The following is a 15791-nucleotide window of genomic DNA, read 5'->3' on the forward strand; positions in this document are numbered from 1 at the left end:
GGGGACTGATGTGAAAAGCAGACCCTTTCTGGTAGTTGTAACCCGCTGCTAGTCATGGACCCTTGCACCTTAGATTTCCCAACCAGAAGCACTGAAGGGCCTGCTAGCTCTTGAGCCAGAGGAGCATGCCTCTTGGATTCAAGCACACTTGCTCGGTCAGCGCTCGATCAGGCTCGATCAGGCGAGATTTATATTAGTGGCTCATAGGCCTGAAACACTCACCTGGGAGACGCAGGGTGGCTGATTTCCCGGAATGGCCCTTGATGGGGAAATCACCTCCTTTCCCCCGCCTCATTTCAGAATTGTGTGCTAGTCGCAAGACAGTGTTCAGGGGTTCATGGGTACTGCCTACTCCCAGCTGCCTCTCTGTCTTCTTCATGTAAATTGCAAGTCACGAGGAGGCACCATTGCCAATATGCTCCGCCCACCTAACCAAGAAACCTAGTTTGAGCTTGTCTGCCTGTGTTGTTGCAGGGGCAGAGTCTTCTTTGCCCAAAAGGTGGCAGGAGAGCCTCACTTCAAACGATAGAATCAACTGCTTAAGTAGAAACCAGCATGGTAGTTACTGTCATAAAGTGCAGCTCTAACAGAAGGTGTGCCTGAGACGCCCCTTCCAGTAATACACAGAATTTTGATTGAGGGCCCAGCCGATGGGTTGGTGGATTTCTCCTCACATGCCACAGCAGCTTCCAAAGATAGTGGTCTGAGGAGCTGGCTCTGCAAGCAGAGCAAGATTTAAGGGAAGAAAATACACCTGTCAGAAGTGGGATTTGAACCCACGCCTCCATGAAGAGACCAGAAGGCTCAGCTTCACTGAAGATCAAGCTCTCTTGAGTCTGGCGCCTTAGACCACTCGGCCATCCTGACAGCCAAAACAGTGTGCAGGTCGGACTCTTCAGTCTGCACTTGTTGATTTTGCCGCTTGCAATGTTCCTATCAAAGTCACAGCTTTAAAGGCCCCACAATATAACATGGCCAAGAAAAAAAAAAAAAAACAGAACAAGAAACAATGCACATGCACGACCACCGAGGGATGCAGATAACTTTTTAGCGTCCTGCAATAGTAAAGCACGTTTTACACAGGTCACAAGTTTTTAAAGGTCATTTCAGTCTAAGTGTGCATTGAGAGAGACTGAGGTTTTAGGGAGCAAACACAAAAGCTGCTGCTGCCAAGTGTTTCTGCCCGGTCTCAAACCGGGGACTTTTCGCGTGTGAGGCGAACGTGATAACCACTACACTACAGAAACAAGCTTGCTGATTTGACTGAAGGAGCACAGTTCCCCTCATATGTTTGCACGATTTCCTCTACACTTTATCAGCAGTTGCTCGGAATGCGAGGGGTAAGTGTGAAAATTGCAGCGGTGTCGGCCAGCATGCATACACTCAGACGTCCTGAAAAATCCCATAGCTGCGGGCAGAGACAGACAAATATCTGATGCCTAAATGCCAGGAAGGAGAGCCTGTGAAATCATCACACAGGGCGCACTGAGAGCAAGCAGGAAGGAAGCCAAGGCATTGTAATCCATTTTTCGCCTGAGGCAAAAAATATGTTTTGCGCAACAATGCTTCGAGTAAAATGAGAAATGTTGAGGGGTTGTGTATTTTGAGCAGGATTTGATTGTTTTCCGCTAAAATGGGCTCGTCCGGGATTTGAACCCGGGACCTCTCGCACCCTAAGCGAGAATCATACCCCTAGACCAACGAGCCTGGGCACAGAAATGCAACGGCTCCGACCCTGCTCGGAGGATTGGTGACAGAGAGTGGGAGACTACATCCCAAAGCAAGAAACTGCACATGGTGCTCTCTTTTGCAGTACGACTAGAGTCATTTGCATGGTCTTCATCGAACGTGACATAAAAAGCCTCTATCCTTTAGACATTTTGGCCCAGATTTACAAGAAAATGACTAAGCGCGACGCTGTGCCAAATTTGCAAGCCCCACGTGCCGTCATTTTCAAAATGCAGGAAAGCGCCGTATTTAGTAGAATACAGCGCACCCCTGTGCTTCCCCCTGCGCCAGCTCTAAATTAGCTGCTGAGCGCCAACGCAGCCGTTCTTGCACCATGGTACAAGGATGACTGCGTTGAGGGGGAAATTGTTTTTGTGCAGGAAGGGAAACCTTCCTGCCCCAAAAAAAAATCTTCAATGGTGATTTGCTCTTACTTCTATGTGTGCTGCAGAATGCATCACACATAGCAAGAGCAAAAACAAGGAGAAATGAAAACATTTCTCCTCAGTGCGCCACTCTAACGACACCCCTGGGATGGCGTTGGATTTTGGCGCTGACGCAGATTTACGCCAACTCCTAAATCTGGAGCAGCATCAAAATGCTATGGTGTTGCTGTGGCACACTCCCAACAACACCCATTGCACGCCCCTTCCAGGGAACGCGCTGTGTGCTAAGGGGCCGTATTTACAAGGTGGTGTTAAGCCACAAAAAGTGGCTGAACGCCATCTTGTAAATACCGCGCAGTGCATAGTGCCACCGGAGGCGTCACTAAAAGTGATGCTCCGGTGGCGATAGGGCCTTGTAAGTCTGGCACTTTATTTGCTCAAGGTGTGTGTTCTTGGTGAGGGCAGGAAAGCTATTTTCGCTCTCGTACCTTCCTTCCTTGGCTGGCTTGAATGCTGTAGGCTCAGGCTTCATTGCAAAGGTCAAACAGTGAGCAACTGACTGCCGTAAACTGGCGCAACTCCTCTTGGTGAGCTGTGACAGATGCCCCAGGAGCGTAGTACCTCACGATGGTGAGGGATAGACACAGTCTCTTTTATCTCAGCTTGCCTGTCAGGTGAGGCAGGAAATGCAAATACTGTGAAAAAGCCCAGCGACTCGAACCAGGGACCTTTCGCATGTGAGGTGCGCATGATAACCACTACACTACACAAGCAGACACACTTGCCGGCTTGCTTCATGTGGCTATGCATTGTACTGGAACCACCACACTATGGAAACAGACACACCTGCTTGCTTTATGTGGCTATGCATTGGACTGGGATGCAAGGATGAGGGCCAATGTTCATGACGCTCAAAGCTGAGCCTTCCGGAACACAATCTCTTCCCTTGGAAGAAAGGAACTGGGATCACTTTCATTCCAAGAGGTGATTTCAGAACTGGACCCGAAATTACCATGGAGAAGCACTGTGCATTTAATGTTCCTACGAGCACTGCTGCTCCAGCACAGAAAAGCAGTTGCAAAGAAATCTCGCATACCTTCATGATGCTGAACCGTCTCGACGCCAGTATAAAGCATGTATTGCATTGCAACATGACATCTTACAAGAGTGAAAAGCAGAAATACTCCTGTTTAAAACACAGACTGAACCTCTAAAGGTAGGGGTTTGTCTGGGATTTGAACCGAGGTCCTCTCACACCCGAAGCGAGAATCATACCCCTATACCAACTAGACTGCCGCTGCATAGTCATTTGAAACATCTTCTGAAGCGTCTTTCAGAAAAGCAGGGCCATTTGGAGGCTCTCTCTCTCTAAGCGTGCCATAGCAATTGATGTTTTCTGTCAAGGATTTTTTGTTTGTCTCTAGCAAGGCAAGAGGTAGTCAAAATGCCCTGTGCCAGTGAGCTGAACTAGGGGACTGATGTGAAAAGCAGACCCTTTCTGGTAGTTGTAACCCGCTGCTAGTCATGGACCCTTGCACCTTAGATTTCCCAACCAGAAGCACTGAAGGGCCTGCTAGCTCTTGAGCCAGAGGAGCATGCCTCTTGGATTCAAGCACACTTGCTCGGTCAGCGCTCGATCAGGCTCGATCAGGCGAGATTTATATTAGTGGCTCATAGGCCTGAAACACTCACCTGGGAGACGCAGGGTGGCTGATTTCCCGGAATGGCCCTTGATGGGGAAATCACCTCCTTTCCCCCGCCTCATTTCAGAATTGTGTGCTAGTCGCAAGACAGTGTTCAGGGGTTCATGGGTACTGCCTACTCCCAGCTGCCTCTCTGTCTTCTTCATGTAAATTGCAAGTCACGAGGAGGCACCATTGCCAATATGCTCCGCCCACCTAACCAAGAAACCTAGTTTGAGCTTGTCTGCCTGTGTTGTTGCAGGGGCAGAGTCTTCTTTGCCCAAAAGGTGGCAGGAGAGCCTCACTTCAAACGATAGAATCAACTGCTTAAGTAGAAACCAGCATGGTAGTTACTGTCATAAAGTGCAGCTCTAACAGAAGGTGTGCCTGAGACGCCCCTTCCAGTAATACACAGAATTTTGATTGAGGGCCCAGCCGATGGGTTGGTGGATTTCTCCTCACATGCCACAGCAGCTTCCAAAGATAGTGGTGTGAGGAGCTGGCTCTGCAAGCAGAGCAAGATTTAAGGGAAGAAAATACACCTGTCAGAAGTGGGATTTGAACCCACGCCTCCATGAAGAGACCAGAAGGCTCAGCTTCACTGAAGATCAAGCTCTCTTGAGTCTGGCGCCTTAGACCACTCGGCCATCCTGACAGCCAAAACAGTGTGCAGGTCGGACTCTTCAGTCTGCACTTGTTGATTTTGCCGCTTGCAATGTTCCTATCAAAGTCACAGCTTTAAAGGCCCCACAATATAACATGGCCAAGAAAAAAAAAAAAAAACAGAACAAGAAACAATGCACATGCACGACCACCGAGGGATGCAGATAACTTTTTAGCGTCCTGCAATAGTAAAGCACGTTTTACACAGGTCACAAGTTTTTAAAGGTCATTTCTGTCTAAGTGTGCATTGAGAGAGACTGAGGTTTTAGGGAGCAAACACAAAAGCTGCTGCTGCCAAGTGTTTCTGCCCGGTCTCAAACCGGGGACTTTTCGCGTGTGAGGCGAACGTGATAACCACTACACTACAGAAACAAGCTTGCTGATTTGACTGAAGGAGCACAGTTCCCCTCATATGTTTGCACGATTTCCTCTATACTTTATCAGCAGTTGCTCGGAATGCGAGGGGTAAGTGTGAAAATTGCAGCGGTGTCGGCCAGCATGCATACACTCAGACGTCCTGAAAAATCCCATAGCTGCGGGCAGAGACAGACAAATATCTGATGCCTAAATGCCAGGAAGGAGAGCCTGTGAAATCATCACACAGGGCGCACTGAGAGCAAGCAGGAAGGAAGCCAAGGCATTGTAATCCATTTTTCGCCTGAGGCAAAAAATATGTTTTGCGCAACAATGCTTCGAGTAAAATGAGAAATGTTGAGGGGTTGTGTATTTTGAGCAGGATTTGATTGTTTTCCGCTAAAATGGGCTCGTCCGGGATTTGAACCCGGGACCTCTCGCACCCTAAGCGAGAATCATACCCCTAGACCAACGAGCCTGTGCACAGAAATGCAACGGCTCCGACCCTGCTCGGAGGATTGGTGACAGAGAGTGGGAGACTACATCCCAAAGCAAGAAACTGCACATGGTGCTCCCTTTTGCAGTACGACTAGAGTCATTTGCATGGTCTTCATCGAACATGACATAAAAAGCCTCTATCCTTTAGACATTTTGGCCCAGATTTACAAGAAAATGACTAAGCGCGACGCTGTGCCAAATTTGCAAGCCCCACGTGCCGTCATTTTCAAAATGCAGGAAAGCGCCGTATTTAGTAGAATACAGCGCACCCCTGTGCTTCCCCCTGCGCCAGCTCTAAATTAGCTGCTGAGCGCCAACGCAGCCGTTCTTGCACCATGGTACAAGGATGACTGCGTTGAGGGGGAAATTGTTTTTGTGCAGGAAGGGACACCTTCCTGCCCAAAAAAAAAATCTTCAATGGTGATTTGCTCTTACTTCTATGTGTGCTGCAGAATGCATCACACATAGCAAGAGCAAAAACAAGGAGAAATGAAAACATTTCTCCTCAGTGCGCCACTCTAACGACACCCCTGGGATGGCGTTGGATTTTGGCGCTGACGCAGATTTACGCCAACTCCTAAATCTGGAGCAGCATCAAAATGCTATGGTGTTGCTGTGGCACACACCCAACAACACCCATTGCACGCCCCTTCCAGGGAACGCGCTGCGTGCTAAGGGGCCGTATTTACAAGGTGGTGTTAAGCCACAAAAAGTGGCTGAACGCCATCTTGTAAATACCGCGCAGTGCATAGTGCCAACGGGGCGTCACTAAAAGAGATGCTCCGGTGGCGATAGGGCCTTGTAAGTCTGGCACTTTATTTGCTCAAGGTGTGTGTTCTTGGTGAGGGCAGGAAAGCTATTTTCGCTCTCGTACCTTCCTTCCTTGGCTGGCTTGAATGCTGTAGGCTCAGGCTTCATTGCAAAGGTCAAACAGTGAGCAACTGACTGCCGTAAGCTGGCGCAACTCCTCTTGGTGAGCTGTGACAGATGCCCCAGGAGCGTAGTACCTCACGATGGTGAGGGATAGACACAGTCTCTTTTATCTCAGCTTGCCTGTCAGGTGAGGCAGGAAATGCAAATACTGTGAAAAAGCCCAGCGACTCGAACCAGGGACCTTTCGCATGTGAGGTGCGCATGATAACCACTACACTACACAAGCAGACACACTTGCTGGCTTGCTTCATGTGGCTATGCATTGTACTGGAACCACCACACTATGGAAACAGACACACCTGCTTGCTTTATGTGGCTATGCATTGGACTGGGATGCAAGGATGAGGGCCAATGTTCATGACGCTCAAAGCTGAGCCTTCCGGAACACAATCTCTTCCCTTGGAAGAAAGGAACTGGGATCACTTTCATTCCAAGAGGTGATTTCAGTACTGGACCCGAAATTACCATGGAGAAGCACTGTGCATTTAATGTTCCTACGAGCACTGCTGCTCCAGCACAGAAAAGCAGTTGCAAAGAAATCTCGCATACCTTCATGATGCTGAACCGTCTCGACGCCAGTATAAAGCATGTATTGCATTGCAACATGACATCTTACAAGAGTGAAAAGCAGAAATACTCCTGTTTAAAACACAGACTGAACCTATAAAGGTAGGGGTTTGTCTGGGATTTGAACCGAGGTCCTCTCACACCCGAAGCGAGAATCATACCCCTATACCAACTAGACTGCCGCTGCATAGTCATTTGAAACATCTTCTGAAGCGTCTTTCAGAAAAGCAGGGCCATTTGGAGGCTCTCTCTCTCTAAGCGTGCCATAGCAATTGATGTTTTCTGTCAAGGATTTTTTGTTTGTCTCTAGCAAGGCAAGAGGTAGTCAAAATGCCCTGTGCCAGTGAGCTGAACTAGGGGACTGATGTGAAAAGAGACCCTTTCTGGTAGTTGTAACCCGCTGCTAGTCATGGACCCTTGCACCTTAGATTTCCCAACCAGAAGCACCGAAGGGCCTGCTAGCTCTTGAGCCAGAGGAGCATGCCTCTTGGATTCAAGCACACTTGCTCGGTCAGTGCTCGATCAGGCGAGATTTATATTAGTGGCTCATAGGCCTGAAACACTCACCTGGGAGACGCAGGGTGGCTGATTTCCCGGAATGGCCCTTGATGGGGAAATCACCTCCTTTCCCCCGCCTCATTTCAGAATTGTGTGCTAGTCGCAAGACAGTGTTCAGGGGTTCATGGGTACTGCCTACTCCCAGCTGCCTCTCTGTCTTCTTCATGTAAATTGCAAGTCACGAGGAGGCACCATTGCCAATATGCTCCGCCCACCTAACCAAGAAACCTAGTTTGAGCTTGTCTGCCTGTGTTGTTGCAGGGGCAGAGTCTTCTTTGCCCAAAAGGTGGCAGGAGAGCCTCACTTCAAACGATAGAATCAACTGCTTAAGTAGAAACCAGCATGGTAGTTACTGTCATAAAGTGCAGCTCTAACAGAAGGTGTGCCTGAGACGCCCCTTCCAGTAATACACAGAATTTTGATTGAGGGCCCAGCCGATGGGTTGGTGGATTTCTCCTCACATGCCACAGCAGCTTCCAAAGATAGTGGTCTGAGGAGCTGGCTCTGCAAGCAGAGCAAGATTTAAGGGAAGAAAATACACCTGTCAGAAGTGGGATTTGAACCCACGCCTCCATGAAGAGACCAGAAGGCTCAGCTTCACTGAAGATCAAGCTCTCTTGAGTCTGGCGCCTTAGACCACTCGGCCATCCTGACAGCCAAAACAGTGTGCAGGTCGGACTCTTCAGTCTGCACTTGTTGATTTTGCCGCTTGCAATGTTCCTATCAAAGTCACAGCTTTAAAGGCCCCACAATATAACATGGCCAAGAAAAAAAAAAAAAAACAGAACAAGAAACAATGCACATGCACGACCACCGAGGGATGCAGATAACTTTTTAGCGTCCTGCAATAGTAAAGCACGTTTTACACAGGTCACAAGTTTTTAAAGGTCATTTCTGTCTAAGTGTGCATTGAGAGAGACTGAGGTTTTAGGGAGCAAACACAAAAGCTGCTGCTGCCAAGTGTTTCTGCCCGGTCTCAAACCGGGGACTTTTCGCGTGTGAGGCGAACGTGATAACCACTACACTACAGAAACAAGCTTGCTGATTTGACTGAAGGAGCACAGTTCCCCTCATATGTTTGCACGATTTCCTCTATACTTTATCAGCAGTTGCTCGGAATGCGAGGGGTAAGTGTGAAAATTGCAGCGGTGTCGGCCAGCATGCATACACTCAGACGTCCTGAAAAATCCCATAGCTGCGGGCAGAGACAGACAAATATCTGATGCCTAAATGCCAGGAAGGAGAGCCTGTGAAATCATCACACAGGGCGCACTGAGAGCAAGCAGGAAGGAAGCCAAGGCATTGTAATCCATTTTTCGCCTGAGGCAAAAAATATGTTTTGCGCAACAATGCTTCGAGTAAAATGAGAAATGTTGAGGGGTTGTGTATTTTGAGCAGGATTTGATTGTTTTCCGCTAAAATGGGCTCGTCCGCGATTTGAACCCGGGACCTCTCGCACCCTAAGCGAGAATCATACCCCTAGACCAACGAGCCTGGGCACAGAAATGCAACGGCTCCGACCCTGCTCGGAGGATTGGTGACAGAGAGTGGGAGACTACATCCCAAAGCAAGAAACTGCACATGGTGCTCTCTTTTGCAGTACGACTAGAGTCATTTGCATGGTCTTCATCGAACATGACATAAAAAGCCTCTATCCTTTAGACATTTTGGCCCAGATTTACAAGAAAATGACTAAGCGCGACGCTGTGCCAAATTTGCAAGCCCCACGTGCCGTCATTTTCAAAATGCAGGAAAGCGCCGTATTTAGTAGAATACAGCGCACCCCTGTGCTTCCCCCTGCGCCAGCTCTAAATTAGCTGCTGAGCGCCAACGCAGCCGTTCTTGCACCATGGTACAAGGATGACTGCGTTGAGGGGGAAATTGTTTTTGTGCAGGAAGGGAAACCTTCCTGCCCCAAAAAAAAATCTTCAATGGTGATTTGCTCTTACTTCTATGTGTGCTGCAGAATGCATCACACATAGAAAGAGCAAAAACAAGGAGAAATGAAAACATTTCTCCTCAGTGCGCCACTCTAACGACACCCCTGGGATGGCGTTGGATTTTGGAGCTGACGCAGATTTACGCCAACTCCTAAATCTGGAGCAGCATCAAAATGCTATGGTGTTGCTGTGGCACACTCCCAACAACACCCATTGCACGCCCCTTCCAGGGAACGCGCTGTGTGCTAAGGGGCCGTATTTACAAGGTGGTGTTAAGCCACAAAAAGTGGCTGAACGCCATCTTGTAAATACCGCGCAGTGCATAGTGCCACCGGAGGCGTCACTAAAAGTGATGCTCCGGTGGCGATAGGGCCTTGTAAGTCTGGCACTTTATTTGCTCAAGGTGTGTGTTCTTGGTGAGGGCAGGAAAGCTATTTTCGCTCTCGTACCTTCCTTCCTTGGCTGGCTTGAATGCTGTAGGCTCAGGCTTCATTGCAAAGGTCAAACAGTGAGCAACTGACTGCCGTAAACTGGCGCAACTCCTCTTGGTGAGCTGTGACAGATGCCCCAGGAGCGTAGTACCTCACGATGGTGAGGGATAGACACAGTCTCTTTTATCTCAGCTTGCCTGTCATGTGAGGCAGGAAATGCAAATACTGTGAAAAAGCCCAGCAACTCGAACCAGGGACCTTTCGCATGTGAGGTGCGCATGATAACCACTACACTACACAAGCAGACACACTTGCCGGCTTGCTTCATGTGGCTATGCATTGTACTGGAACCACCACACTATGGAAACAGACACACCTGCTTGCTTTATGTGGCTATGCATTGGACTGGGATGCAAGGATGAGGGCCAATGTTCATGACGCTCAAAGCTGAGCCTTCCGGAACACAATCTCTTCCCTTGGAAGAAAGGAACTGGGATCACTTTCATTCCAAGAGGTGATTTCAGAACTGGACCCGAAATTACCATGGAGAAGCACTGTGCATTTAATGTTCCTACGAGCACTGCTGCTCCAGCACAGAAAAGCAGTTGCAAAGAAATCTCGCATACCTTCATGATGCTGAACCGTCTCGACGCCAGTATAAAGCATGTATTGCATTGCAACATGACATCTTACAAGAGTGAAAAGCAGAAATACTCCTGTTTAAAACACAGACTGAACCTCTAAAGGTAGGGGTTTGTCTGGGATTTGAACCGAGGTCCTCTCACACCCGAAGCGAGAATCATACCCCTATACCAACTAGACTGCCGCTGCATAGTCATTTGAAACATCTTCTGAAGCGTCTTTCAGAAAAGCAGGGCCATTTGGAGGCTCTCTCTCTCTAAGCGTGCCATAGCAATTGATGTTTTCTGTCAAGGATTTTTTGTTTGTCTCTAGCAAGGCAAGAGGTAGTCAAAATGCCCTGTGCCAGTGAGCTGAACTAGGGGACTGATGTGAAAAGCAGACCCTTTCTGGTAGTTGTAACCCGCTGCTAGTCATGGACCCTTGCACCTTAGATTTCCCAACCAGAAGCACTGAAGGGCCTGCTAGCTCTTGAGCCAGAGGAGCATGCCTCTTGGATTCAAGCACACTTGCTCGGTCAGCGCTCGATGAGGCTCGATCAGGCGAGATTTATATTAGTGGCTCATAGGCCTGAAACACTCACCTGGGAGACGCAGGGTGGCTGATTTCCCGGAATGGCCCTTGATGGGGAAATCACCTCCTTTCCCCCGCCTCATTTCAGAATTGTGTGCTAGTCGCAAGACAGTGTTCAGGGGTTCATGGGTACTGCCTACTCCCAGCTGCCTCTCTGTCTTCTTCATGTAAATTGCAAGTCACGAGGAGGCACCATTGCCAATATGCTCCGCCCACCTAACCAAGAAACCTAGTTTGAGCTTGTCTGCCTGTGTTGTTGCAGGGGCAGAGTCTTCTTTGCCCAAAAGGTGGCAGGAGAGCCTCACTTCAAACGATAGAATCAACTGCTTAAGTAGAAACCAGCATGGTAGTTACTGTCATAAAGTGCAGCTCTAACAGAAGGTGTGCCTGAGACGCCCCTTCCAGTAATACACAGAATTTTGATTGAGGGCCCAGCCAATGGGTTGGTGGATTTCTCCTCACATGCCACAGCAGCTTCCAAAGATAGTGGTGTGAGGAGCTGGCTCTGCAAGCAGAGCAAGATTTAAGGGAAGAAAATACACCTGTCAGAAGTGGGATTTGAACCCACGCCTCCATGAAGAGACCAGAAGGCTCAGCTTCACTGAAGATCAAGCTCTCTTGAGTCTGGCGCCTTAGACCACTCGGCCATCCTGACAGCCAAAACAGTGTGCAGGTCGGACTCTTCAGTCTGCACTTGTTGATTTTGCCGCTTGCAATGTTCCTATCAAAGTCACAGCTTTAAAGGCCCCACAATATAACATGGCCAAGAAAAAAAAAAAAAAACAGAACAAGAAACAATGCACATGCACGACCACCGAGGGATGCAGATAACTTTTTAGCGTCCTGCAATAGTAAAGCACGTTTTACACAGGTCACAAGTTTTTAAAGGTCATTTCTGTCTAAGTGTGCATTGAGAGAGACTGAGGTTTTAGGGAGCAAACACAAAAGCTGCTGCTGCCAAGTGTTTCTGCCCGGTCTCAAACCGGGGACTTTTCGCGTGTGAGGCGAACGTGATAACCACTACACTACAGAAACAAGCTTGCTGGTTTGACTGAAGGAGCACAGTTCCCCTCATATGTTTGCACGATTTCCTCTATACTTTATCAGCAGTTGCTCGGAATGCGAGGGGTAAGTGTGAAAATTGCAGCGGTGTCGGCCAGCATGCATACACTCAGACGTCCTGAAAAATCCCATAGCTGCGGGCAGAGACAGACAAATATCTGATGCCTAAATGCCAGGAAGGAGAGCCTGTGAAATCATCACACAGGGCGCACTGAGAGCAAGCAGGAAGGAAGCCAAGGCATTGTAATCCATTTTTCGCCTGAGGCAAAAAATATGTTTTGCGCAACAATGCTTCGAGTAAAATGAGAAATGTTGAGGGGTTGTGTATTTTGAGCAGGATTTGATTGTTTTCCGCTAAAATGGGCTCGTCCGCGATTTGAACCCGGGACCTCTCGCACCCTAAGCGAGAATCATACCCCTAGACCAACGAGCCTGGGCACAGAAATGCAACGGCTCCGACCCTGCTCGGAGGATTGGTGACAGAGAGTGGGAGACTACATCCCAAAGCAAGAAACTGCACATGGTGCTCTCTTTTGCAGTACGACTAGAGTCATTTGCATGGTCTTCATCGAACATGACATAAAAAGCCTCTATCCTTTAGACATTTTGGCCCAGATTTACAAGAAAATGACTAAGCGCGACGCTGTGCCAAATTTGCAAGCCCCACGTGCCGTCATTTTCAAAATGCAGGAAAGCGCCGTATTTAGTAGAATACAGCGCACCCCTGTGCTTCCCCCTGCGCCAGCTCTAAATTAGCTGCTGAGCGCCAACGCAGCCGTTCTTGCACCATGGTACAAGGATGACTGCGTTGAGGGGGAAATTGTTTTTGTGCAGGAAGGGACACCTTCCTGCCCAAAAAAAAAATCTTCAATGGTGATTTGCTCTTACTTCTATGTGTGCTGCAGAATGCATCACACATAGCAAGAGCAAAAACAAGGAGAAATGAAAACATTTCTCCTCAGTGCGCCACTCTAACGACACCCCTGGGATGGCGTTGGATTTTGGCGCTGACGCAGATTTACGCCAACTCCTAAATCTGGAGCAGCATCAAAATGCTATGGTGTTGCTGTGGCACACTCCCAACAACACCCATTGCACGCCCCTTCCAGGGAACGCGCTGCGTGCTAAGGGGCCGTATTTACAAGGTGGTGTTAAGCCACAAAAAGTGGCTGAACGCCATCTTGTAAATACCGCGCAGTGCATAGTGCCACCGGGGCGTCACTAAAAGTGATGCTCCGGTGGCGATAGGGCCTTGTAAGTCTGGCACTTTATTTGCTCAAGGTGTGTGTTCTTGGTGAGGGCAGGAAAGCTATTTTCGCTCTCGTACCTTCCTTCCTTGGCTGGCTTGAATGCTGTAGGCTCAGGCTTCATTGCAAAGGTCAAACAGTGAGCAACTGACTGCCGTAAGCTGGCGCAACTCCTCTTGGTGAGCTGTGACAGATGCCCCAGGAGCGTAGTACCTCACGATGGTGAGGGATAGACACAGTCTCTTTTATCTCAGCTTGCCTGTCAGGTGAGGCAGGAAATGCAAATACTGTGAAAAAGCCCAGCGACTCGAACCAGGGCCTTTCGCATGTGAGGTGCGCATGATAACCACTACACTACACAAGCAGACACACTTGCCGGCTTGCTTCATGTGGCTATGCATTGTACTGGAACCACCACACTATGGAAACAGACACACCTGCTTGCTTTATGTGGCTATGCATTGGACTGGGATGCAAGGATGAGGGCCAATGTTCATGACGCTCAAAGCTGAGCCTTCCGGAACACAATCTCTTCCCTTGGAAGAAAGGAACTGGGATCACTTTCATTCCAAGAGGTGATTTCAGAACTGGACCCGAAATTACCATGGAGAAGCACTGTGCATTTAATGTTCCTACGAGCACTGCTGCTCCAGCACAGAAAAGCAGTTGCAAAGAAATCTCGCATACCTTCATGATGCTGAACCGTCTCGACGCCAGTATAAAGCATGTATTGCATTGCAACATGACATCTTACAAGAGTGAAAAGCAGAAATACTCCTGTTTAAAACACAGACTGAACCTATAAAGGTAGGGGTTTGTCTGGGATTTGAACCGAGGTCCTCTCACACCCGAAGCGAGAATCATACCCCTATACCAACTAGACTGCCGCTGCATAGTCATTTGAAACATCTTCTGAAGCGTCTTTCAGAAAAGCAGGGCCATTTGGAGGCTCTCTCTCTCTAAGCGTGCCATAGCAATTGATGTTTTCTGTCAAGGATTTTTTGTTTGTCTCTAGCAAGGCAAGAGGTAGTCAAAATGCCCTGTGCCAGTGAGCTGAACTAGGGGACTGATGTGAAAAGCAGACCCTTTCTGGTAGTTGTAACCCGCTGCTAGTCATGGACCCTTGCACCTTAGATTTCCCAACCAGAAGCACTGAAGGGCCTGCTAGCTCTTGAGCCAGAGGAGCATGCCTCTTGGATTCAAGCACACTTGCTCGGTCAGCGCTCGATCAAGCTCGATCAGGCGAGATTTATATTAGTGGCTCATAGGCCTGAAACACTCACCTGGGAGACGCAGGGTGGCTGATTTCCCGGAATGGCCCTTGATGGGGAAATCACCTCCTTTCCCCCGCCTCATTTCAGAATTGTGTGCTAGTCGCAAGACAGTGTTCAGGGGTTCATGGGTACTGCCTACTCCCAGCTGCCTCTCTGTCTTCTTCATGTAAATTGCAAGTCACGAGGAGGCACCATTGCCAATATGCTCCGCCCACCTAACCAAGAAACCTAGTTTGAGCTTGTCTGCCTGTGTTGTTGCAGGGGCAGAGTCTTCTTTGCCCAAAAGGTGGCAGGAGAGCCTCACTTCAAACGATAGAATCAACTGCTTAAGTAGAAACCAGCATGGTAGTTACTGTCATAAAGTGCAGCTCTAACAGAAGGTGTGCCTGAGACGCCCCTTCCAGTAATACACAGAATTTTGATTGAGGGCCCAGCCGATGGGTTGGTGGATTTCTCCTCACATGCCACAGCAGCTTCCAAAGATAGTGGTCTGAGGAGCTGGCTCTGCAAGCAGAGCAAGATTTAAGGGAAGAAAATACACCTGTCAGAAGTGGGATTTGAACCCACGCCTCCATGAAGAGACCAGAAGGCTCAGCTTCACTGAAGATCAAGCTCTCTTGCGTCTGGCGCCTTAGACCACTCGGCCATCCTGACAGCCAAAACAGTGTGCAGGTCGGACTCTTCAGTCTGCACTTGTTGATTTTGCCGCTTGCAATGTTCCTATCAAAGTCACAGCTTTAAAGGCCCCACAATATAACATGGCCAAGAAAAAAAAAAAAAAACAGAACAAGAAACAATGCACATGCACGACCACCGAGGGATGCAGATAACTTTTTAGCGTCCTGCAATAGTAAAGCACGTTTTACACAGGTCACAAGTTTTTAAAGGTCATTTCTGTCTAAGTGTGCATTGAGAGAGACTGAGGTTTTAGGGAGCAAACACAAAAGCTGCTGCTGCCAAGTGTTTCTGCCCGGTCTCAAACCGGGGACTTTTCGCGTGTGAGGCAAACTTGATAACCACTACACTACAGAAACAAGCTTGCTGATTTGACTGAAGGAGCACAGTTCCCCTCATATGTTTGCACGATTTCCTCTATACTTTATCAGCAGTTGCTCGGAATGCGAGGGGTAAGTGTGAAAATTGCAGCGGTGTCGGCCAGCATGCATACACTCAGACGTCCTGAAAAATCCCATAGCTGCGGGCAGAGACAGACAAATATCTGATGCCTAAATGCCAGGAAGGAGAGCCTGTGAAAT

The 15791-nt window shown here is 48.7% G+C and overlaps 6 non-coding genes across 6 annotated transcripts; all 6 read right to left on the minus strand.

Moving 5' to 3' along the window:
- Positions 1-755: 755 nt before the first annotated feature.
- On the minus strand, positions 756-867 carry TRNAL-CAA (transfer RNA leucine (anticodon CAA)). The gene is made up of 2 exons: positions 830-867; positions 756-801 (listed from the first exon to the last, which is right to left on the minus strand). It is a non-coding gene; the product is annotated as a tRNA-Leu (tRNA).
- Positions 868-1635: 768 nt separating this feature from the next.
- On the minus strand, positions 1636-1707 carry TRNAP-AGG (transfer RNA proline (anticodon AGG)). The gene has a single exon. It is a non-coding gene; the product is annotated as a tRNA-Pro (tRNA).
- Positions 1708-4339: 2632 nt separating this feature from the next.
- Positions 4340-4451, minus strand: TRNAL-CAA (transfer RNA leucine (anticodon CAA)). Its single transcript has 2 exons — positions 4414-4451; positions 4340-4385 (listed from the first exon to the last, which is right to left on the minus strand). It is a non-coding gene; the product is annotated as a tRNA-Leu (tRNA).
- A 768-nt stretch (positions 4452-5219) lies between these two features.
- TRNAP-AGG (transfer RNA proline (anticodon AGG)) lies at positions 5220-5291 on the minus strand. The gene has a single exon. It is a non-coding gene; the product is annotated as a tRNA-Pro (tRNA).
- A 2620-nt stretch (positions 5292-7911) lies between these two features.
- Positions 7912-8023, minus strand: TRNAL-CAA (transfer RNA leucine (anticodon CAA)). Its single transcript has 2 exons — positions 7986-8023; positions 7912-7957 (listed from the first exon to the last, which is right to left on the minus strand). It is a non-coding gene; the product is annotated as a tRNA-Leu (tRNA).
- Positions 8024-11495: 3472 nt separating this feature from the next.
- Positions 11496-11607, minus strand: TRNAL-CAA (transfer RNA leucine (anticodon CAA)). The gene is made up of 2 exons: positions 11570-11607; positions 11496-11541 (listed from the first exon to the last, which is right to left on the minus strand). It is a non-coding gene; the product is annotated as a tRNA-Leu (tRNA).
- Positions 11608-15791: the final 4184 nt, after the last annotated feature.

This window comes from Pleurodeles waltl, unplaced genomic scaffold (genome assembly GCF_031143425.1).
Source record: "Pleurodeles waltl isolate 20211129_DDA unplaced genomic scaffold, aPleWal1.hap1.20221129 scaffold_72, whole genome shotgun sequence".
Taxonomy (NCBI): domain Eukaryota; kingdom Metazoa; phylum Chordata; class Amphibia; order Caudata; family Salamandridae; genus Pleurodeles; species Pleurodeles waltl.